Here is a 25,353-nt window from a genome sequence, read left to right on the forward strand (position 1 = left end):
GCCCACATAGCTAAAAAGGCGAGCATGTTTGGGCGATGGGGATTCGAACCCGTGACCCTCAGATGAGAAGTCAAACGCCTAAACTCACCTGGCCATGCCGGACTTTTATTTATTATAGTGTTTTCTCTATACATGACAAATATGCTTTACAGTCTTATGTGATATAGCGTATTTAACAATTTAAAAAGTAAAATCCAACAAAATAAAAAAATACTTTATTTAGAGTCGATATTTTTCTTACTATTTACTTTCTTGTTTTTGAGCAGTATCAGTTTGGCCTGTCTGTCTGTTGAGTCCACTATGAAGAACCGAACCCAGGATTTTAACAATGCAAGTGGCTCCCGCTAGTGCAGCGGTAAGTCTACAGATTTAAAACGCTAAAATTAGAGGTTTGACTCCCCTCTGTGGGCTCAGCAAATAGTCCGATGTGGCTTTGCTATAAGAAAAAAAACAACACACACACAAACATTGTAAGTCCGTATATTTAACGCATAAGAAAATTCATGTATTTTTATATTTCAGTTATTTTTAAGTACCGTCGAACCAACTTACAAATGTAAAGTTCTTTTGTATTTTTAAGTTCATGAAATTATTTGGTTTAAAAATCACTCGACCATCGGATTGACCTTGACTTTAAATTTAAATAATTACTTCTTGATAAGGCCAAGAGTAGCCTAAAAAACGCTCCCCAACGGCACAGCGATATGCTAGTGGTTAGCATACCGAATGTGGATCTGGGAGTCCAATATCGGCATTCCGTTACCACCGTTACAACAAACAAAAACCTCACGACACACACCACACTTTAACGTTATAGAAGTAATAAATTTCACTGCTCAGTCGCTCAAGAAACGCCTAAGAGTTGGCGGCGGGCGTTGTTGTCTAGCTTCCCTCTAATCTATCAATTAAAAATTAGAGACGTCTGACGTAGAGAGGTGTTTTGTACCTTTGAGCTAATATCCGAAAACAAACAAATTGTTTCAATGGTCCGAACTAAAAAAAACACCTCCCAGTGGCACAACGATATGTCTGCCGACCTATACTGCATGTAAATGGGTTTCGATACCCGTGGTGGGCAGAGCACAGATAGCCCTTTTTGTAGCTATGTGCTTAATAACAAACAAATAACTAAAAACCTTAACCCTAGAGCTGTTAACGTTTATTTACAATACAGACTGACAACACTAAAATCCGGGGTTCGATTCTTCGCGATTAACAGGGCGAACATAACTAATTGTGTAGGTTTGTGGTGAAGTAAACAAACTGTTTGAAACCTTGCAATAATTTGGTAATAATGTCAGGTCTTACTGACCTGTTTATGCTGTCGTTATCAGTCAAATCATCAAGGATTTTTTTAATTAATAAAAAAATAAGGTCAAACACAGGCAGGTCAAACATATCATAGGTGCTGCGGTGTATGCTTTCTGGGCAAATATTTTTTTCTTCTTTCTTAAGGTTTCTAAATTTCTCATTTTCAATAGAAGGTGCAGTGGTATGCGCAGGAGGGTAGCTGGGTTTGCTGAAGCCCTAACTTCCTGCCCTTATGTCTCAGAAGAGCCCTTTTATTTTTCTGTCATAAGATTGTTAATAATTGCGAAAAGATACACTTGATTCTATACCTTTGCTTGTTGCGAGTTATTAGGAAAAAGAAAAAATAAACATTTCGCCGTTAAAATGAATAGCACGCAAGAACTAATATATCTGTATTATAATAATATAAATAATTTTGATATGCTATAAATTGCTTAGTTTCAGATCAATTGAACAGAAATAGAAGAGGAGTGTTTTTGTTTCTTATGGCTTTTTTATCCTATGTGTACCAGAAGCTACGCACAGTTTCCATAGCATTCTCTAAAACACCATCCAAACACCCCCCCCCCCGAAAAAAGGGGTTTGCCTTACGATGCTTGAAAAGCGCTTTTTGTTAGTTAATGAACCTGTGTATTTTTACTGTTCTCTACACATTACTGAAGAAATGCCTACAGGAGTGTGAGATCTTATGTATACGTAATGTTTTTTGTTTCAGTTTCGTAAAAAAATACTCATCCCTAATTTTGAAGTGGTACAGCGAAGGCGAACTGGTATACACCACTCACTGCCAACTCTTTGCTACACGAATCAAATAGTATGATTGGCTATTGAAAGGATAAAAATGTTCGGTGATGGGATTTGAACCCAGAGTTCGCAGGTTGCTAGTCGAGTGCCTTGACTATCAGGCCATGCCAAACCCATAACGTTAGAATCGTACTATTTTTCTGCCATTTTTGTCTCTGGCAACATAAATGTTTTTAATACATAAAACTAGATCCTTCTCTTAACCTATTTCATGAAATTTAGGTCTAAAGTATTTGGCGTTCAAGTTACACTTGAATCGATCTGGAATTTTAATTGCACAACAGACCGGCTCTAATTAGTTTTTGTGGTTAGTTAAATGATGGTGTGGAGAAATTCTTGTTGGACACAATGTTTTATGGCTGAAATAATCCAGAATAGAAAAAAAAAAAGACAACCAAAAACAAAATAAGTGTAACACTTCAAAAATAATGAATAACTAATAACAAAATGTTCAAATGAATCTGAAACTATTTCAGTTGTATGTGTTTTTCTTAGAGCAAAGCCACATTAAGCTATCTGCTGAGCCCACCGAGGGGAAGCGAACCGCTGATTTTAACATTATAAATCCGTAGACCTACCGCTGTACTAGCGGGGGGGGGGGCATTTCAGTGGTATATTTAACGACAATATGATATATAATAATGAAAAGGAACCTGCTTTTACGTTCTCTAAAATTCGCAACGGAATAGTCTTTCAAAGTCCAGAAGAACAAAGTATGATCTTTTATATAAAGATTAGGAAACTTTGTAACCTTCCGCATCAACTTTATTAATTAATAAGATTTCGCAGACAGTATGGTAACTTTTTAGTTGTTCTGGTGATAACTTGCAAGTAAAACATGCTCGCCCTTTCAGCCCTGGGGACGTTATATTGTGACGATCAATCCCACCATTTGTTGGTAAAAAAGTAGCCCAAGAGTTGGCGGGGGATGGTGATGACTAGCTGCCTTCCCTCTAGATTTACACTGCTAAATTAGGGAGTGATAGCGCAGATGACCCTCGTGTAGCTTTGGGCGAAATTCAAAACAAACAAACTTGTAAATAAATTTATTCGTATCTTTAATAATCTTGGAAACGAATTACACAAAGTTATAGTTTCAATGTCTCTTGGCTTCTTGGGTTTGAGCAACAGCGATTCCATGAACAACGAAATGAGTAATGTCAGATAGTAAAATAAATAAACTTTCTCGTACTTAACTTTTACAGTTTTCTAAATAACGTAATGCTCTCGCATGGACAGAGTAATTATTAGGTTACTCAATGTTACGAAATTTGACTCATGAAGAAATAGAACAAATATCAGGTGAAGAAGATACTCTAGAAATAAAAAATTATTTCAAAAATCGTGGTGAGAAAACAAAGCACAGTTCAGGTTCCACAAATTCTAATCTGTAGTGCTTATTACCTAGTCTTTTATATCATCAGCTAACAAAAACATAGCAAGTGTCCCTCATTCGTAAAGTGGCTCTATCAACGAAATTATACGTGATTAATTGTCTTGTTGTATTACACTTTAGTTTTAAATAAATTATGGTTTACAATATACACATATCCACTAAAGTAGGTGTCTCTCTAAGTGTATTTTCTTTATTGATGAGAAATCACACTTTCTATAATTAAATAAAATACTTACAGGAAACAGTTTTTGTTTGTTTGTTTCCTATTAAGGACAAAGCTAAATAATGCTTTATCTGTGCTATGCTCATCGTGAGTATCGGAACCCATTTTCAAGCGTTATTATTTATTTCTAAGATACTGGGCTGCGGGTGAAACCAGCCTACCATACATATCAGTGTCAGCTCGAAATTAACAAAAATAGTGCTTTTCGTGAATACAGTAAATATAAAATATATATATATATATACGGTTTATCATCGTCTACAATCTTAAATGTTCAATTTTAGACATATTACGTCGAAAAGAGAACAACCAAGTTAGATACAATCTGTTTACTTTTTGTTTAAAGAGCGTTAATTGACGCTGTTTTGATGCTAGTGAAATGGCCTTCCTTTGTTAGAAAGATCAAAGGAAAAATAGGTTGAAGAGAGAATGTTTTTTGTTTGATCTAATTCTTAATACCGAAATATAGTTCGCTGAAACGTGACTGTATGCAGTGAAAGCAAGATGATTTTGATTTTCATTATAGTGACGAGCAAAGCCTTTTTTTTTTTTTTTTACACTCTAAATGACTTGAAGTGGTTGTGTTCTCTTACTATGCTTTGTACCAGTCGTACAATAATTTATCCACAATACAAAGTTTTCATGTTGCTATTCCTTGTTTCTCTGTACATTAACATGTTGATGTAATAGTAATAATCGAAAATAATAACAATATTATAGTGACAAGAAATTCTGCACACCAAGAAGTTCGGTAAGTTAGACTTGATAGTTTGGTTTTTGAATTTCTCGCAAACCTACACGAGGGCTATCTACACTAGCCGTCCCTAATTTAACACCGTAAGACTAGAGGGAAGGCAGCTAGTCATCACTAACCACTGCCAACTCTTGGGCTACTCTTTTACCAACGAATAGTGGGATTGACCGTACATCGAACAGAGTAATACCATTTCTACCAATTGTAAAACTTTGCACTAATAATTCACGAAACAACATTATTCAGTTGTAATATCAGTACGATATTTCATGACAATAACATTGATAATGATTTAAAACTCGTCTTTTTTTTTTTCTTTTCATTCTTCACTGGCTCTATACGAGAGTACTGCATAACATTTCAGCCCTATCTTGTTTGTTGTACGTCACTAACAACGTGTCGCCTTTCTGTCAATACCAGAGTTGTTCAGGCTCTGGTGGGCAGAATAAAAATTGTTAGATTAACAACTATTTCTGTTGGTCACTTATGACTGGTATAACTGTTGTTAGTGTTCTTACAGGAAGTACGTATTGGTTCAGTAAAGAATGGTTTGATACCAGGCTTTTTGTAATCTATCACATACGTATTATTACCAAATATCTTTCCCGTAGAAATTTGTCATTGTTGTTCGTATGCTTTCTTTCATTGTCGATGTACTGGAAAATGGAATTTTTATGAAACTATTTTAGTTTGTAGACATACATGTGCATGTATTTGTATTTTGTGTATTTCTCCAAATCGTGTGTTGGTTTTATCCTTCAAAAATCGCTTTTTAACAATCTACAAAATTAACACAAACCACATCGATTCTATAAAAATTATTAATTACATTCTGATCAAATGACATAAGTTATCATGAAATGAAAAACTAGCAAGAAAAATACATTAATTAAAAAACACTGATGTAATAAAGTTATTTTAAAAGAATAGGTGTTATTTGTTTTAGCGCAAAGTTACATACTAGGCTACCTACCTGTTTTCTGTCCACTTCGGTGAATCGAAAAGAAGACAAATGCAATTATAAGGGTCTGGTAATTTTCAAATATCTATAAGGTTCAATAATATGTATCAAACATTTGTTAACTTTAAGAACCTATAAGTCCCTACAATGCGTATCAAATTAACCTTCAAATACTTATAAGGTTCTAAACCATGTTCTGCTGTTAATTTCAAATATTTTATAAGAGTCAATAATATGTATCAAACCTCTCTTGTTAACTTTCAGTTACCTCTAAGGTTCCACAATTTACATGTTAAACCAGTAAAGCTCCATAATAGTTTAAAATTTCTCCTGTTGGCTTCAGAGACCAGTAAAGCTCCATAATAGTTAATAAATTTCTACTGTTAGTTCCAGAGACCAGTAAAGCTCCATAATAGTTAATAAATTTCTACTGTTAGTTCCAGAGACCAGTAAAGTTCCATAATAGTTAATAAATTTCTACTGTTAGTTCCAGAGACCAGTAAAGTTCCATAATAGTTAATAAATTTCTCATGCTAGTTTCAGAGACCAGTAAAGCTCTATAATAGCTGGTAAATTTCTCCTGTTGGTTTCAGAGGCCAGTGAAGCTCCATAATAGTTTAAAATTTTTCCTGTTGGTTTCAGAGACCAGTAAAGCTCCATAATAGTTAATAAAGTTTACATGTTTGTTCAGGGATCAGTAAAACTTCATGATAGTTAATAAATTTCTCCTGTTGGTTTCAGAGACCAGTAAAGCTCCACAACAGTTACCAAACTCCTTCTGTTGTGATCAAAGACCAGTAAAACTCCACAGTAGTTATCACATTTCTCATATTGTTTTAAAAGACCAATGAAGCTTTACAGTAGTTATCAAACTTCTCATGTTCATTTGAAAGACCAGTAAAGCTCCACAACAGTTATAAAAGTCTTTCTGTTGTGTTTGTTTGTTTTGGAATTTCACACAAAGCTACTCGAGGGCTATCTGTGCTAGCCGTCCATAATTTAGCAGTGTAAGACTTGAGGGAAGGCAGCTAGTCATCACCACCCACCGCCAACTCTTGGGCTACTCTTTTACCAACGAATAGTGGGATTGACCGTCACATTATAACGCCCCCACGGCTGAGAGGGCGAGCATGTTTTAAGCGCGACGGGGATGCGAACCCGCGACCCTCAGATGACGAGTCGCACGCCTTAACACGCTTAGCCATGCCGGGCCCTTTCTGTTGTGATCAAAGACCAGTAAAGCTCCACAGTAGTTATGAAACTTCTAATACTGGTTTGAAACGTCAGCATACGTTATTTTACAACATGAATTTTTATTTTACTTTCAAAATGATGTTCATCTTATGGAGAATTCTTAATAAATTCGTTTTAGTTTACATTCTTTTTCTATTTTATAATCTCAATAATCTATTTTTTTCTGACATGTCTCTAGATAGGACAGTGGTGAGTTTACATATATACAACACTAAAATCCGAAGTTCGATTCCTCGCGGCAGACACGACAGATACTCCAATGAGGGTTTGCTCTAAAATAAACGAAACAAACTTTCTAATGTATATCCTTTACTAATTATGGTGGTCGATGAAGAGTGACTTCTAAGGCACAAAAACTGTATAATATCCGAATCTTCAATAAATGTATATGTTCTATAAATGTAACCTATGTGGAAACGGCTAAAACAGAATATTTTGGATGTTAAAAATGAAGCGGTGGTTTGTTGTATTATCTCCATGATGTCTGCCCCTTCTGTTTATCTAGATAACTATGTTAAACTTTTATATGTGTATCCTGTATTAAGTTTATTTACATATTTAGAAGATAAAAACAATTGTACACAGGCAAATCTACGCTACCAGTGTATGTTGTGTATGAAGCAACGTTAGAATGCCGAAAATATAAATATATATTTTGTTTGCCTACCAATATAGTATTAGTATAAGTTATAACAATAACGAAATACGACTGTCTAAGTGTTATTTTTCTCGTCCTGTGGAATATAATCATTGTTTCATCTTCCAAATTTCAATTATTTTATATCCTTGTAAGTAATATATACGTACCTAAAGATTGCAAAATTTTTCATCCGCCTAAATAATTTTTATGACAATTTCTAACATACTACTCTGTCTACAACTGAAAAATAATCAGATGTTGTTGGTAGTGCCACGCGAGTACAACGGTAAGTCAACAGGTTTATAACAACGAGAATCAGGGATTGGATTCCCCTCGGTGAATACGGCACATAGTCCAATGTGTCTTTATTATAAGAAAAATACACGTAACGTGCATAACAAAGTGACCAGCATTAAAGTTGTTTTTTTTACGAAGAAACAAAAAAACCGCTTTTGTCCCATATGATTATGTAACGGCCTTTCAACTGAATTTATTTGGGATTGAAAGGTGACACATAAACCTAATACGTAATCAAACTTGATTATTTATTTATATATATGTATACAAATAATTATATTCGCTCAAGGTCCTAAAATGGACACGACAATAACCAAAGGTTTAATTTCTTCCGGGCGTCTATTACTGTCATAATTTTTCACTAACGTTAAGCCGAGCCGAATTATGGAACATAACTATTCCAAACTGTGATCGCCTCATACACATTGAACTCTAGGCCTGCTCTATCTAATTGTCTACTTCATACGTTGCTCTCACTGGTTAGCTCATTTAAACCCCAGGTTACTCCAATAGGTGTCATTTTTAATTTAATACTTTAATGGCAAATTTATAACTATACCTTTCCTATTCTAGTTTTTTTAGCATGTCAATATCCCTCCATGTTTAGTAAAGTTATTACTTACTCACTGCTTACTTTGTTTTTATATATACTACATTTAATAATGACCATACTTTTCGTCAAATTTTTCGTACTATAAAATAAAATGATCTCTTACAGACTTTTCGACGAGAAATACTTTATTAGATAATATTTCAACATTCTGGCCAATTTTGCGATCCAATAGTTGTTTTGATATTCACCAGATTTTGTTTGTAAAACGAGGTGCTTAAGTAGTTGTTGAATGAATAAGTTGATTCTCTAAAAATAAAGGTAAAACATTTCATTAAGAATTCGTTCTATTGATAATTTTGAAAATGTCGTTGAAAAAAGAGAGCAGTTTTGTCTTTCTTCTTGATTTTTGAAGTCATGTTCTTAAGATTTCCCCGCTTTCCATGTAGCTCAATGACAAGCGTGTGATCTTGTATGTTAAAAGTATGGTTTCAATACCCATGGTGGGCGAAGCACAGACAACCCATTCTGTATCTTCGTGCTTAAACAAAATATTAAGTTATTTCTACTTAATATCTTGGTTTATTTTAACTTTGTGAATAAACTTCAATAATTTAAAGTTGTAATACTCTCTCTATTCAGTCTGAATCTCTAAATTTTGATTATTTTTGGAGAAATGCTTTCTGTAATGGAACATATAAAGGATATTTATTTATTTATTGGAAAGTGTCTTCAAAGTATATGGAAGTGAAATATAACCTGTGTACAGTGTAATTTTTTCGTTTTATTTTTATATGACGTATGAAATGCTGTAAGTGGGAAATAGTGAATGATATCTCTAACAACGAAAATCTTTTAAATACATATATTTTAATTAAAATGTTTTAAACACACACAAGTGAGCCGTTTAAGATTTTGTTTTTATATTATTTAATTTTTTAAAATAGTATTATAGTACTGGTGGTGCTGAATCTCCGTGATTCTTACCAGTTTCATCGTACATCGTTTCATGTTAAAAGTCTTATGTTGTCTCTTATACTTTTCTTATCTTTAGGTCATCTGCAGTCATATAAGGACTAGATTAACTGGCGACAGAGGAAAAACAACTTCTGTCGTTTACACTGAAGATCAACTACTGTTGACTCGAGTAACTACTTCTGTACCATACAAAGTAACTAATCGTCAGTCAAATACGGATTGGAACAACTGGTGTGAAAAAATGAAACAACTCTGTTTTAAGAATCCCAATTAAGTCGTATACACAAAAAACTAGTTACTGAGACATACAGAATCAACTTTCAGCTTTTATATACGGAACAGTCACTGCAACTTCCAGAAACAGCTTCTATTGAGTGACTTTCTGTTTTTAACTCCAATAAGTTGGGAACTCGGTATCAAATGATCTTAAATTTTTTTATAAAATTATTCATAAAGTTAAGTTTTGAAGATGCTATTAAGTCTAAAACATCGAAACCTTGCAACAAAGTCTCTACAAAGTAACAACTAACACTATGTTTCTTCAACTATTGGGACAGCACATACTCAGGTGGTAATGAGCCAGTCCCTGTTTAATTTGCAAGGAAATTTCCTAATTCAATGTGCGTAGAGTTTGTGAATAACTCTGTCATTACACAAAACAAATATGATGCAAGGTAACATAAAAGAATAGCTCTCGAACATTCAAAAAGTAATGCTTATTAAACGCAGCAATAATAGTATGAGAGTCTATGACTTTTTTTTGTCCATCTACTAATACACAACTTCCCTGTGAAAAAAACATTGGAGAAACGTAATAAAACTAAACTAGCTAATGTCCATCCACATAAAATTAACCATTGTTCTGTTCATGCGAATTTTTAAATGTGTAGTAAGCCTAAACTATGCATCTAATACTTAATTCACCATCTCGGTCTCTTATGTTAATTCAAAACTGTAGATCTTTAGCCAAAAACGTATAGGTAACTCCATGATGCACGGTTTCATAGAACCATGTAGTTGTGCTTAATCCATTCGTCACTGCTGTAAATAGAAGGCGATAATTTCATGCCCCCTTAAGTTTTAAAGAACAATACGAAAACCACCATGCATATAACAAATCATGTTACTCGTTGTTTTTGAAACAAATTATCCCAGTGTCACTCCAACCATTAAGAATTCTGAGGGTATATTTATGTCATGATGTGGGCTGGTGTGAATTTGGCTCATTGGTAGTGGTTAAGGGAGCCATAAATGCTTTGCTGTATTGTAAAAACATACGTTGTTTTGTGTGTGTTGATAATTTTCAGTGTGGGAGGACAATATCTTGTTCAAAATAACAGGTACCGTGAAGCCTGTAATGCTATTTTTCCATAAAAGTTGTTTGTTGGTTTAAGATAAAAGCCACGCTGAGCTATCTGCTGTGTCCACCGCTTCCAGAAAACATTCTCAATCTGAATTCAATTGAAGTATCTCATGACATTTTAGGACATCCGAGAGACAATCAAAGAAATTCTCTATCGTTATTACACTTTTTTCTGCTTTGCAAGGAGGGTTACACACTGTTCTTTATAATTCCCAACTTTCAAACTGTAACGAGCATGTTAACAAAATCAAGTGTTCGTACACATCGAACTTAAGGCAATGCATTTCCAAACCTTGCAGTTTTTCTCACTGACGACACAACTTACCCTGACCGACGTCACCACTTACGTTATTTTTCCTATATATACATAAGCTTTTAAAGATATGAGATTTGTTAATTTGCCTGCAGATATAGCTAAAAACATATTTTTTCTCAAAATATTTTATGACACTTTTGAAGTTTTTCTAAGGCAATAAATGTAATCCAAGGGTAGCTTTACATGGCTCTTATCATGAAAAATGTGTTCCTCGATGCCTAAGGAGCGCAGTGGTCTTGTATAATCTCATATATACATTTGATGGGATAGGTTCTATGATCGTGACACCTCCTTCAACTCTGGAAGTTGCTGCAGAAATGTAACAAGTGTTATTGAACATTGGACAAAACAATCCCCAAGGAGAATTCAACAAGTTGCTAGATCTATCGGTCTATTTCAGCAAATTGTATGGTAGGTGATACACAAGACACTGAAGTTGTCTCCATAAAATATTGTAAGACTGTTTCCTGCCACCTCAAAGAAGGAAACTATCAGAAACAAGTTTTTCAGTTTCTTAATAGCAATTTGTTGATTCATATCACTGAACCAAAGCTGAGGAAACATAAACATAAATCATTTATTGTTTTAATAATAATATACTTCTTCATCCTACAGAACTAAACAGAACAGAAAACAATGTCGGGTGCCCACTTAAAGAAGTGATTGAATTTTGCTTTGGAATTAATTAAATGTGTTCCTGTATATAATAATTTCAACCAGAAGAGCTACTAATAAGCTTTAATAAAAGTTACAGTTGGTAATAATTTGTCAAATTTATGAGTTACAAAGGTCTCAATAACCACTTTGCCTTAGATCACTAGTTGGGTATCCTCACTGTTAGGGGTATTTTTGTTCGTTATTCTAAGAACATTGGACAGTTTTAAGTAAAACACCTACTATGTGATATAAACAAGATAATTATCTCGTACAAATAGACTGCACCTTAGGAAAGATAATCTAAACTTATCAGGTCAACAAATATGGTCTCACACTAGGACATTTCAGAAGATTGCTTTGACTAACATGTTAGAACGCTCAGAAAATTCACCAACTTACCACAAAGTATTACCTGAGTTCTCTGAGAGTAAGATTTGCAAAGAGCTTTTCTTAATATTGGTATGTCAGCGTTCCCAGTCATTATCATCATCAGCCAGAAACGTTTGTAATTTTAGGATCTTATCCGAGGACTTAAGCTGTTCTAACGTTGTTTATAGAAACTTCCACTCGATCTGTTCTACAGATTCACTATACAACTCAATAGATAAACATACTGACGTCTTTCTAAACACCCAAAGTCTTTCGATTGCTCTGACAGAAGTGCCCATATTTATCTTGCTGTTATTGATTTTTTCAATTAATTAACTGTTCGAACTGCACTGTTATTGAGCAATTTTCACAAAAACTCCTGTAGACATCCTAATATGAAATAAAAAGAAAGGAATCCCGCTTTCTGCCACCCATGGATTTGTCTCAAATAACTGACCCAACTGCTAATCAAGCAGTTAATACCAGCCACAGAAATTAGAGGAAAAACACCTTAATCTGCTTATCTCATCACTTCCTCATCTGGCTCCTATTAAATAAGTGTTGTCAACAGTTGAGTCAAAATTATACAACGTAATGTTCTTATTATCAGCGTTAACTTCCTTTTCTATTTCTGATTTTGGAGTAATAATTTCTTATGAGATATGAAAGTAGATTCAAGCTTTTCCGTTTGTAATAAGTTTTCGTTAAAGAACACTTAAGAGCAATGAGTTAACAACTTCAAACTCCACATGATGAGCATTTCAAATACTAATACGTGAATGTTGTATCATGTGTTTTGTATTTACACATCAGTTGCTTTCCTCTGCCGACGTGGTTTTCTCTCATTTCCAATGATCGTCAGAGTAGATGGATATAAGATTTTTTACTTGTTTTTTTTTTCATTAAGAACATCACAAACAGAGTTAACGTAAGCTAAATAGCAAAGTAAAAATAGATAAATATAAGTTTTTGAAGATGGAATATAACGCCTAAGTTAGTGAAGGATAATCCATAAGTTTGTAACAAATGTAGCATGATCCAATATTTGACATTATATTTGATATTACACTACAATAAAATTTATATCCAATAAATAAAGTTCATATAAGATTTTTTTATGTTGTAACAGCCTTAGAGCTTTGGTATTGAGCAAAAAGCGTCGTCGCAAGGAACTTACAACTGCTAATGTAGTTGAACTGCTAGCATACGCTGCTCTTTTCCGATCTATTAAATACTGGTATAATTTAAATTATTATTAGTCACATTATGATGTTATATCAGAAATCCATTATTACTTAAAGTATTCATTTCCAAATTAGTAAATGTGAATGTTGTTGCTTGTAAACTAGCTAGAAGAAAAAAAAAAGCCAGGCGTGGCCAGGTTGTTAGAGCGCTCGACTAGCAAATTGAGGGTCGCGGGATCAAAACCCAGTCGCATCAAACATGCTCGCCATTCCAGCCGTGTGGGCGTTGTAATGTTACGATCAATCCCACTATTCGTTGGTAAAAGAGTAGACCAAGAGTAAGCGATGGTGACTAACTGCCTTCCCTCTAGTCTTACGCTACTAAATTAGAGACGACTAGCGCAGACAGCCCACATGTAACTTTGCACGAAATTAAAAACAAATAGAAAGGAAAATTTATGTTGCGGTAAATTTATATATAAATTGACAATATTTAGTAACATGTGAGCCTGAGAAGAAATTAAACTATGAATAACACTGGTGCATGAAGTCATAAATCAGGTAAAGCTAGATGGCCCAATGTTAAATTTAATGGTTCTCTTAAAATGTAAGTGTCAGAGAAATTAACTACTAACAAAAACTTTTGGAAGAGATGATTCAGAGAATCCACACTCTACTGTTAACAACACTGGTTCAATCGTTAACGTTAAAGAAAAATTAGTTGTGGAAATAATATAACTTGGTTACTAACAGCACTGTTATACTGTTAACACTTTACATGTTGTTTTAACAGAGGGTTGCAAATCGAAAAAAGACCGTTACAGCTCAAATTATATTTTCAATTTTGTCTTTGATGAAATGAGAATGAGTCTCTATTATAATCATCAAGTATTTGGTTCGCTATATAATATGGAATAATAATTTAATCCCAATGCCATAATATTATTCACACACTAAATCAATACGATGAGTTAAAACGGGCTCAACAGAGCCATAAATATTGGTTTTCAATAGTGTTGAGTTACAAATATTATTATAATGTTTTCGCTGTTATCCATAGTGTTATACATTACAGATTTTTATTTTGCAACTCCCAACTTTCGTGAATTCTGTTTTTAAAGAACGATTATTTCTTGTTGTATTTTTACTGTCGCCGGTACTTTTGTAACAAATAATAACAATAAATATATAATAATATTCATAATAATTTGCTTCTACAGTGTTAAAAATTACAACTAGATATGTTTCTAACAGTGCTGCAACGTAGCACTAATCTCCGCTAATGGACTGTGAGATTGGTTGCTCTGAGAAGATGAGTCACTGAACGGTCAAATTATGTGTCAGCTCGGTCGCTTGAGTACGAAAGCCAGATCGACTGCTGTAAAGGAAAGAACACCAGTCTAATGGCAGTGATTTCTGTGTTGTATAGATAAATCTCAAAGAATATAAACTAATATTTTGTACGTGTAATACACCGGCTGGAAATAAGATAGATACTTAATACGTAACAATTAATTTTTTTGTCCTTATGTCATTATTGTTGTTTGCGTTATGATTATTGTAGAATAACTAACTTTTACCCGATCATAGCTAAGCCTAATAAACTTTAGAATGATGAAATCTGTCTGTTTTTTTCGTAATCCTTAGTTAATTTGTCTGTGAAATGAGCGTCAATGATAACACCGTTTACTTTTTGTTAAAGACATAAACAAGAGTACAAGCAAGTTAGCACAATCGATAAAACTGTTTTTCATTCTCTTCTGAAAAAGAGGTTTTTGTTTTGTTTTATATAGGTTGTCTCCTGCCGGCAAGGTATGTAAAATATAGGGCGTTGGTCATGAGTCTTACTATACTTAATGGTCACGAAGTCGGTCAGTCGACCAGTAAGATCTAGCATATCGTTCTCAAGACCACGTAATAACCATCACAGAGAGCCACAGCCGACTAAGTAATGTTGTCAAAAAGTACCCTATGAACAACAACAAAAATAATCACGTAAAATGGAACTACGAGTGCACAAATTTTAGAGTATAAAACTACAAGGATTATTACAGTAGTGTACATTACGATGTATATTAGATAATATTAGAAAATTGATAAAATAAATGCATTATGAGTGATAAGAAACATAAAATTTAAAATGTCAATTTTAAAAAATAAGAGTTAAAAAGTCTGTTTGCTTTTTGAATTTCGCGCAAAGCTACTCAAGGGCTATCTGCGCTAGCCGTCAATAATTTAGCAGTGTAAGACTAGAGGGAATGCAGCTAGTCATCACCATCTACCGCCAACTCTTCGGCTACTCTTTTACCAACGGATAGTAGGATTGACTGTCCCATTATAACGCTCCCACGGCTGAAAGGGCGAGCATGTTTGGTACGACGGGAATTCCAACTCACGACCCTAAGATTACGAGTCGAACGCCTTAACCCACCTGGCCATGCCAGGCCTTAAAAAGTCTGCCTTCAAAGTGTAACCAGATCGATATTGACGTTTAGTAGGACGTACTAGAATGACGATGTTCTTGTTTGTAATTAAGCGCAAAGCTACACAAAGGACTACCTGTGTTCTGCTCACCACGGGTATCGAAACTAACTGTGCCAATGAGGGGGCGTACTGAAACGAAATGGAAAAAATCTACTTTAGGAAAAATCATATAATTCACCAGAAAAAAAAATCATAATATACATCAGAAAGAACAATGAAGAGGAAGCGCCGTCAAGACTTACAGAGCCATGCAACGTGACTTGAAAGTACTAAATAATAGAAAAAGATGTACATGGATCCTCATTATAAGTACATTCTACTATCGTCCTTGAATAGGCCTTGAACAATTACATAAACATCTGTTGAGCTAGGCATAGTTGAGAGTGAGCTAAATTATGTAATTACATTCTATCAGCATCCTCAAAGAGACCTTGTAGAGTTACGTACTATGCGTGGTTAAGGAATTATTTTCTGAAATACTCCCTTCTAATATTTTCCCTTCATCTTTAGTTCAGTGTGAAAACACAAATGAACTGTTATTATAAGACTAAAGATTTGCTTTTGATATCGTGTCTTTAGTTTTAGTTCTATTTGATAAACCAATAAATTGCTATTATAAAACATGGAAAAACTTTTTCCACGAATAGATTTCGGCTGTATTATTGTGGGATAAATCAGTATTATTGATATTATAAAACACTGAAAATCTTGTCTCTGATATTGTTTCCTCACGTTTAATTCTGTATGATAAACCGGTTGAATGTTACCATAAGACGTTGAAAGACTTGTTTCAAATAATGTGGGATAAATCAGTGAATGTTCATAATAAGACAGTATAAGTCTTACCTCTGATATTTTTTCAGCTTTAGTTCTGTGGGATAAACTAGTAATTTGTTGGTATAGATATGTTCATTATATATTGAAAGAGGTTTATTTGTACAACTGAGTCCCCCTTCTGGTATAGCGGTAAGTCTACGGATTTAAAACGTTAAAATCAGGGGTTTGATTCCGCTCGGTGGACTCAGCAGATAGCCCGATGTGGCTTTGCTATAAGAAAACACACACACTCTGTACAACTGAAATTAGAATAATAATATCTGATGTGAATGCTGTTTAATAACATATTTGGTTTATAATGTTATAAATACAAATGTGCCAAAGTCTAAAGATTGGCTCTCATTAAAATACCTGTAATGTGGACTAACTATTTCTTAGCTGCGGCACAGCGGCTCGTGGAATGATTTTTAGTTCTTGATGACGAGAAACCCACTTGTTAAAAAAATGTATCTCAGAACGGCTAGTAATGGTATTAACACTTTTATTGATAAGCAGAGAACAACTTGAAGATGACCTAAGAAGGTCGAAACATTGTTCTCTCCTTATCAATAAAAGTGTTAACACCCATACCAGACGTTCTGAGATTCTCAATGCTTTTCTCAAGTACAAACTTTTAGCACATAGCTCCATCTTTTTATCGATTTGAGATCTAATTACAGATACAGCTACTGAAGATTACTTCGTATTTTTAATAGCATCGCATTACTACAATAACATATTATGTATTGGCTTTTTATCTAGATTTACGTTTTTGTCATAAACTTCTAGATAAATGTATGAGTCAAGTAGATGATCAACAAATTTAGAAAGTGGTCCAGTTACTTATTGATAACTGTGACGTCAACTACTAAATATCTTTCATGACATTGAATGCCCTCTTTTAATTTAGTTTCGAAACAATACACAATACAAATTGGAAAAGTTCAGAATTTTGTCCTGAAACTCGATTTTCCTAACTTCTTGAAACTTAACTGTATAGGTATGAATAAATTGTGGTAAGTTAGATTGTTTAGGATATGATATGCAACACAGAACAATAATAAAATAAAAGCCATGGCAAACTTGCTGGCATACAACAAATAAGAATGCATATTAATCAAGACATGCAAGACAGAACAGAAACAGATGTACTGACGAACAAAACGTAACAACACACAGTAGTAAATATCTAGTGATAAATAGCATGTAAAGATATACTAATGTACAACACACAGTAGTAAATATCTAGTGATACATAGCATGTAAAGATATACTAATGTACAACACACAGTAGTAAATATCTAGTGATACATAGCATGTAAAGATATACTAATGTACAACACACAAAGTGGAAGTGCGAAATAGTAATTTAAAAAATTAATACGAAACACAAGTATGAGGTTGTGTTGATTTACAATACCCAACGACACAGACTTATTTACTTATACGTAAATACATAATTTACGTACAAACACGGTTCAATATAATGTTGTAGCCTATGTTGTATTGTTTGTGTTTAAGTAAATATTTCTCGAACATAGGAGTGTGTTCTTCGGACAAAATTAAGCTTAAGGTCAAGTGATGATTGCGTAGCCTAGCATCAGGAATTTCCTCCAATGGTTTATAATAATTTGGACAATATCAAACAATATATTATTGGATAAGCGTGTGTGTGTGTTTTCTTATAACAAAGCTTCATGGGGCTATCTCCTGAGTCCACCGAGGGGAATTGAACCTCCTGATTGTAGCGTTGTAAATCCGAAGACTTACCGCTGTACCAGCGGGGGACTTATTGGACAATATATTACAGTATTTGATTATTGGTTCACGAGTGAAGTTGTTATGGGTCAGTTATGCAGTTAGTAAGTTGTTAGTTAATGAGTAGCCAGCGTGCTTGATTTAGTCAGTTGTTGTTTTTTTCTTCTACTAATAGCCAGTTAGTCAGCTGCTTAGTTAAGTGCCGTAAATATTGAATATATGTTTGATAAGTAAGTAGAGTTTCTGTTTAGAAGTAGTTTATTTTTAAAGACAGGCCTATTAGTGAACGTTAGTCGTGGAACCTCAAGTTCAAGAAATGAAATATTTTTGTTATAATTAAGTAAATTTGATCTTATTTCATTATTTTATCGAGTAATATGCAGATAACCACAAGATAACATCTCGAACAAATAATACACAACAGTATATCAATGTACAACACACGCATTATGGAAGTTATATAAATAAACAAACACAAAATTATAAAAACTCTGACATACATAAGGCTTCGATTTAAAAATTTCCACATTATATGAATACAACGTTGAAACTTTAATGTGAAAAGGTAAATTCGGGGAGGGAAGAATAATATGTTATGTCTGAAAATTAACAGATACAGTTCTCTGAAAATTATCAAGTTTAGTCGTGTTCTGAGTTTGTTGAATTTTACTTTTCTCCTTCATCTAATATTACTATAAAGAAGTAAAAAATATTTTATGTTTATGTAAATTTTTATTTGTTTATATAAAAGTATCAACCGCTTAGACATATGAAGGGAAATGTGTTTTTGTTTATAATATCTACCAGTGGAATACTTAAGAATCGAAATAATCAATAATCTAATTTTAAAAAAACTAAGCAAACACTGACAACTAAGTGAGTCGTCACTCTTGTAACTTTGAACATTTTAAAACCTTCAAAACTTTTAATTACTTCATTTCCCATAAACTCTTTCTTTGGGGCTCTTCCTCCAAGGTTATATCAAAATAAAATATGTAGGAAAGAGCTTAGGTTATTTCCACTAAGAGACATTCATGAGTGAATGTATATTGTTTGCTTGAATCTGTAGCATCATTTTGCTGTTGCCAGACAGGTTCTGTTGACCTACTTTTTCACTTAGAGAAAAAAATAATAAAAAAACCTCAAAAAGGCGTTTTAAACACCTAACTGGAAAGTAAGAAATTGCGCCTCCAGTTAGCACTAAACGAATTTACGACCCAGCTGGGAGTCGGAGATATAACGTTTGCACAGTAGGCGTCAAATTTACTGACGTCACCATAAACAAAAACATGGTGGATATATCATTATCATTATTCAAGCGAGACTGTGATGACAAAATAAAGAACATTTCATAAATAACTCACTTGAAAAAGTACATTTTTTATTTCTGCTTTGGTTTACCATGTGGCATATTTCAACGTGTTTTTCATTTTGTATATAAAATATAAATATTCATTTTGTAAACAGACATTTTTTTCAAGTTATTAGGTTTCACGGAAGTATCTATGGTTTTTATATTTGTTTGTACTGGAACTTTTAGCGCAGAGTTTCACAGGAAATCTATTTGCACATAACCGTCTCTGATTTTGAGATAACACACTGGATAAATTTCAGGTTGCGAACACCGCCTGCACAAACTCTTGGGATATATTTGTTTAATCAAGTAATACACTTTAACAGTCTGTCAAGGAATGTATGTACAGCATTCAAAATGCGAAGCGAGTTCTTGTAATAACAGAACATAAACCACGAACCCTCGGATTCGCAGTCTGGACACCAGCTCTGCGCCACTCAGCCTTAGGCATTTGAGATCATAAAGTAGTTCTTGAGATAAACGTTTTATGATAGGAGAACATATGAAAAAAAAACATTATTTATTGTTATAAAACTAACTAAAATTTAAAAATTAGAACCTTATTAAGTTAGATTAGATAAAATAATGAAAATATTATAATTAATCACGAGGTACATTTGTGAGCTACACAATTCCAATGACGTAAGGTGCATGTTCGCCGAGTAACTTGCGACTTGTGTAGCGGTATTATTACTTAGATATGATTCAGAGGGCAGTAAACCATTAAATTTCAGTACAGATAAATGTGTACTGTTACGAGTTATAATAATTAGTATAGATAAATGTGTTCTGTTACGAGTTATAATAATCAGTATAGATAAATGTGTACTGTTATGAGTTATAATAATTAGTATAGATAAATGTGTACTGTTACGAGTTATAATAATCAGTACAGATAAATGTGTACTGTTACGAGTTATAATAATTAGTATAGATAAATGTGTACTGTTACGACTTATAATAATCAGTACAGATAAATGTGTACTTTTTGTTACGAGTTATAATAATGAAACTTTGACGGTAAACATTTATTGCCCCAGCTACTGAAACTTTCCAATTTGAGAACCTTACAGTCTAGTAAAAGATATTAAACTGGTTTTGGGCCATCCTGAAAGGAAGTGGGATGCCATCCCACACTTCAAGCACTGATTATATTCACTAAAGACGTTATAAAAAATCAGTGGAATTTTCCGCTGATTGGATTCTTAACGGAAAACTCACAAAGAATGTTATCTCTTCCCTTTTAACTTTATAAATTCAAACAAAAATTAAATACAAAACAAATTCTGAGCATGGCTTAATGGTTAGTGTACGGGGCTAAGGATAGAAAAGTTCACGGTTCACGCCGCCTTGCCACCGCACATACTCCGTACTTTCAGCTGTAGGTGTGTTAAAAGAGTGACAGTCGTTGTTATTATTTAGTTTAAAGCTGGAAAAGATTCTTGCACAGTCGTCTGACATTCTATTCTAGCCAGTTACTCAAAATTAGTAACTGTTACACCTGAAATATAGGGCATTTTATTTGATGTTTTAACACGTGTACCATTTCGGTTGAAAATATCTATATTAATACAAAAACATGCAGAAAAACAACTGGATGAAAACTTAATAGCATAGCATTCCGTGTTAGCTAAGAAATGGATTAACGAGCGAGTTACCTCTGTAATAATAGATTCACCAGTGAGTTACCTCTGTAATAATAGATTCACCAGTGAGTTACCTCTGTAATAATAGATTCACCAGTGAGTTGCCTCTGTGATAATAGATTCACCAGTGAGTTACCTCTGTAATAATAATAATAACAGGTTCAAAGGTTTAAGTGCTCAATGAGGGGACGGTGAAGGAAAATAATGCTAATATCTTAATCCTAAGAGTAACTGAAACATTAGGTTACAGTCAATAGAGCAGTATGTTTTATTTAGAAAGATGACGTGGGTACACTCGCCGGTTAATGGAATATTCGACTATATACAAAGTCAACACTGATATTGGACTTGGACCTAATAGTTAGCGTGTAAGACGGTGAATCCCAGGGTCTGTAGCTCGCATTGCGCTCCTGAATTTTGGGTTGTGATTATTATATGAGTAACAGTCAGATCTCCCTATTCAATTAGAGTAGCCCAAGAGTTCTCGGTGAGTGCTATTAGTTAGCTGTCTTCCCTCTAGTCTTTCGGTTCACTTAAGGATGGCTTGTGCAGGTAGTTCGTATATAACTTCGCTCAAATATCCGAAACAAACATGATATTCAACCTGAATGAATTTTAAACGACAATACACAAACATTTGTCATAACTTACTTAACAAGGTTTTTCTCAGCAACGTTGATTAGACTTTCACCTTTTGATTTCTGTCTCAGGACTGACTTCAACTTTCTGTATAGCTGAACAAGACTTGAATTCCATGTCTTCTCTGTTTCTGGACAGAACTTAGAATTTTTCTTAGAACAATTTATAGGGCATCATAAAGCGTTACATTTCCTTACCTCAACCATTGAAGGTCGAAGACCGCTCTTTTGTCTACAGAGAGCCTAAATTGGCTACAACTCATTCATAAGATACACAGACTAGAAACAATACCAAGGTCTAGAAATATACTAATAAGTTGACAGTTTTGCATTATAATTATTGTTGGTTTGTTTAAGGTATTCGTGCATCTACACAAGGACTGCCTACGCTAAACGTCCCTAATTTTGAGGTGACAGACTAGAGGAAAGGTACCTAATTAAAAACACTCACTACTCTCTCGTGGACTTCTCTAATAGAATGGTGGGATTTGACTGTCACTCGTATAATGCATCCACGACTCTAAAGCTCGGAGCATCTTTATGGCAATGAGATGCGAATCGTAGACTACCCTCAGATACATACTTTAGTACGCTAATCACTGGGCCTCTCACAGCCCACATTAATAATAACAATGAAAAATAGGCTTAATTATAAAGTTTTTGCAATAAAAACCAAAATTAACTACAGTGATGCTTTTACGACTTCTAAAATCGTTTTAGAAGTATAATTGTTTCAACAGAAAATTATCAACAAAAACGAGCTTTGGATTACATTATAAAGGAAGATGAGAAGACACTAAATTATTAAAAATTTTACATTAACGTTAAAGAATTTAAAGTCGTATGTTTTAGTTTGGAGAACAAAGACTTGTTAATAATCACGAACTGTTCATGCGAAAAATATTGTTCTGTTGCGGATTTCCCGCTAAACGTTTTATGGGATTTACAAAACACTCCTTGTGAGATAAAATGTATTATTTCCAATGAAATTCGAGACAAAAAAGGGACATAATTCCAAGCATATTCAGGTAATTGTATCTTTTTTAACAAGAACTGATATGTAAAGAGGTCGCCACTCTTCGTAAGCACCGGAACATTTGGGTCTTTTTGTTTTGCATTTTCTCTAATGCCTTTTACGAATCTTGCTTCAAATCGACTGGTATTAAAAGAGTTTATACATACGATCTCTCTTGCACAACATCTCTTAACTCCAACAAAAAAATTAATGAAGTTTGACTCTTTCCAGAAATCTCTTTCGGAGCATACATGCTCGATTATAGTTATGTTACTTAAATCATAACAACACTAGATTGTAACTCTCTGAAAACTAAACTTAAATAATCCTAATATCTGATTTTTTTTGCTTACCCAGAATCTCTACTAAGTCTGTCCTTTTCTTCACAGATTATCAAGTGTTTTACTGCTAATTATTCTGTAGACAAAATTACTTGTTCAGTCAAAGAGCCAGAAAGAAAGCTGGAAAAAAAAATAATCATGGAGAGCTTAAAATAAATTTCCAGATCTAATAGTTTGAGTTAATCTGGAAAACACACTAAAGTCATAAACCACATAAGATTACCAAGTTTTCCAGATTAGCTCAAACTATTAGATTTGGAAATTTATTTCAAGCTCTCCATGATTATTTTTCATTTCAGCTTTCTTTCTGGCTCTTAGACTAAACAAGTAATTTTGCCTACAGAATAATTAACAGTAAAACACTTGATAATCTGTGAAAAAAAGGACAGACTTAGTGGAGTCTCTGAGTAAGCGGGTAAGCAAAAAAATCAGATATTAGGATTATTTAAGTTTAGTATGGCATTGTATAGCAATAATTATCTCAAAAGCAAAGGCGATTGAAAAAGTGTTTTTTAAATGTTTGTGTTGTTGCTGTTGGTGACGAACTGTTTTCTTTATACTTGACAAGATGATTTTTGCCAGGAAATTTTAATTATTTTGTAACGTATTATTCAGTAGGCTGGAAATAGAATGTTTTATGCTTATTAAATTGAATGTGTTGAAATATACACGGTGTCCGAAAAGTCTGGAACCATAGAAGATTTGCAGCTTTGCTTAATTTCAGATACGTGACTGACCGACTACAGTGACTGTCCAGTTAATCCTGTTGTTAATCCAAAGTTGTTTCGGATTAAAAGGACATATTCTGCATAATTCGTTAAAGTGTCTGTGGTTATAGACTTTCCGGACAACTTGTAATGTTAGGTACATTGCAAGGAGATTGTGCGACATTTTAAACATATTTAACCACAGAGTTCGTTTAACATGTATCGAAGGTAATATTCCATATATAATTAATAATTAACATAAATTTGGAGTTTGAGAAATCTTATCTATCGGAAGTCAGTATAATTTAAAGTTTAAAACAACACGATAGTTTTTGTGATTGTGACTTAAATTTTTTATCTCTTTATTGCATTTTTTACACAGCAACACAAAAACTATCTGCATTAGCCTTCACTAATTTTGAAGTGATGGAGTAAAGGCAGCTAGTCAGCAAGTGTTACCGCAAATTCTTAGGCTGTTTTTAGTCAAAGAATAGTGGGATTGACTGTAACATTATAACATCCATAGATGAAAGGGTGAGCATATTCAGTGACGGCCTGACCTAAATTTAAACTTCACAATTGCACATTAGACACAGCAATCAGTAGTATCAACGTTTTGTACTCTGGTAGTGTTCTATATAACTTTTTGCCATTAAAGCAACCATTTTATACACAAACTGCACGTAAGAGTTAAAATGTAATTCGTTACTTAGCTGCTTGAAAACACTTGAAACTACAGACAAGCAACTGTTAGCCCAAGAAACATTTTAACCTTGAATAAATAGCCTTGACCTACATTCATAATTTTAAAAACGTTTAGTAAAAATCTCAGCAAAGAGATAAACAAAATCTGATACAAAGTAATCGTCCGCTTACCTCAATGACCTTCACGTTTACACTAGACGTAAAGTTTGTGTAAATATACTAGTGTGTGAGAGATGAGCTACGAAGTTCAAATGATCACGTGCACGCAGGAAGCTGATACTTATACGGGGAGGAGGTAACATCTAATCAATACCTATAACAAAGAGCTACAAGTTACAGAAAATCAACTGTAAAAATAATAAAGCTGGCTACTTTGCGTCTGTGTTTTGTTCATATAATTTTGAATGTGCTGAGACATAAAACATCTAGTGTGACGAAGCTTTCAGATGAGAGAAGCACGTTTTGTATCTCGTGAAAGATCTTGCTTCCTGTCTTCTTCAAATGACCTTGGGAAGAGATGTGTTTTTTAATATATTCTTGTCTACTCGTTAAACTGCCGTTAGAAATGATATTTTTAATCATGTTTTGGACCTTGAAAATTTGTTCGTCAAACCGTCTACGTTTAAAAAGGATTAAAAGTAAGGTGCGTGTGGCAACGCTATAATACAAATAACGTGTTTGTGGCAATGCCACAGTATAAAATTCATGTATCTGTGGCAAGACAACACGTATTAAGATATACAAAAAATTACAGGGATAAAAAAGATAAAGATATGTGTTTTTTTCAAACAAAGACGTTTAATAAGCTTCTCTTATTTAATAAGAAAATTGT

At 33.7% G+C, this 25,353-nt stretch overlaps 1 long non-coding RNA gene across 1 annotated transcript; it reads right to left on the minus strand.

Annotated features, from left to right (window-relative positions):
* LOC143235839 (uncharacterized) lies at window positions 1-24,936 on the minus strand. The gene is made up of 3 exons (XR_013020346.1): window positions 24,693-24,936; window positions 5,462-5,534; window positions 1-436 (listed from the first exon to the last, which is right to left on the minus strand). It is a non-coding gene; the product is annotated as an uncharacterized LOC143235839 (long non-coding RNA).
* Between the last annotated feature and the right edge of the window lie 417 nt (window positions 24,937-25,353).

This window comes from Tachypleus tridentatus, chromosome 1, assembly GCF_004210375.1.
Source record: "Tachypleus tridentatus isolate NWPU-2018 chromosome 1, ASM421037v1, whole genome shotgun sequence".
In the NCBI taxonomy this organism is placed as follows: domain Eukaryota; kingdom Metazoa; phylum Arthropoda; class Merostomata; order Xiphosura; family Limulidae; genus Tachypleus; species Tachypleus tridentatus.